Source organism: Nicotiana tomentosiformis, chromosome 3, assembly GCF_000390325.3.
Source record: "Nicotiana tomentosiformis chromosome 3, ASM39032v3, whole genome shotgun sequence".
In the NCBI taxonomy this organism is placed as follows: Eukaryota; Viridiplantae; Streptophyta; class Magnoliopsida; order Solanales; family Solanaceae; genus Nicotiana; species Nicotiana tomentosiformis.
Genome location: NC_090814.1, coordinates 116,635,444 through 116,636,728, shown reverse-complemented (window position 1 = coordinate 116,636,728; position 1,285 = coordinate 116,635,444).

Here is a 1,285-nt window from a genome sequence, read left to right as displayed (position 1 = left end):
TATTAAAATCCCTCGTCGATTTTTTAGTAGTGCGTGTGATACATCCTTCTATTTATTCAGCCTAATCTAAATATCAATTTAATTAAAAATTTTAACTACTAATAAAAATAATAAAAATGGGTAAATGTTTGGGAGGTTAAAAAATCAAAGAAAGAGGGTAAAGGGATAAACACATGATCATTTGTAAAAAGAAAATTTTTGTTCCATTTCCTCCGTAATGGCTATACCATGTCTCAATCATAATTTTCCCTATTAAACTTCTATTAAACATTGGATTTTTTCATTAACCTTCGTTTTCATTGGAAATTTTAGTTTAATATGAGGACTGGGGAAAAAAATAGGGTTTGGTAAAAATTTCAATTAGAGTTTGGTAAAAAATTATGGGATTTTGGTGGACTAAATAGTATTGAAAGAAGAAAACCTAAATGAAGAAGAAAGATAATTTTAGAAGAAACAAGAGAATGGATTTTTTCTAGATGAAATCCATAAGAAGAAAGGAAGAATAAAAATAAAAATAAAATGAAGAAGAAGGGTAGAATATAAAAAAAAAATAGAGGAAGAATAGAAAGATTAAATTTTTTAAAGAAGGTAACAGTAATTAACCATTAGAAACGGCCAATTAAGACCATTTTTATGTATAATTTTATCCCCACGAGCCTTTCGGCGAGTTACCTTACATATTTCATTAAAAAAAATTGACGGAAGGTTTTTTAATATATAGGGGGATATAGTTAAAGGGGGGTTTGGGGACACCGAATAGTTTAAGTATGTAACTGATAAAAACGTGATAGTTTAGGGAAATTTTATGATACTCGCTCAATATTTAATTTATTGTAACGTGATTCAATGAAAGAGGATTACATGGGAATAAAATAAAAGACGTAAAAACCATACTGCACTCAAAAGGCTGGTCGCGTTTCTTGTCTTTAGGACCACCCTCTTAAATGAATTTTATTTGGTTTAATTAGAATGTGAATGATATGTTTTGCGCGACAGTGCAAAATACGAGAAAAGGTAAAAAGGGGTATGTAATGGAAAGTATCTTTTTTAATCATCTAAGTTTGTAACTAAGAGGAATACTTAAACAAACAAAGAGGAAATTTTACAGTCTTTAATTTTTACATGTATATAGAGTGTACGAACTTTAACATCTCCTATCTTTTACTTTTTTTGTGGTTAAAGAAACTTTAATATTTTTTTTCCTGATAAAGTTTATTTCAACAGCAAATATGGTATAATGTAAATATCTCAAACAATTTGTATACTATATTGTTTCACTTGTTAG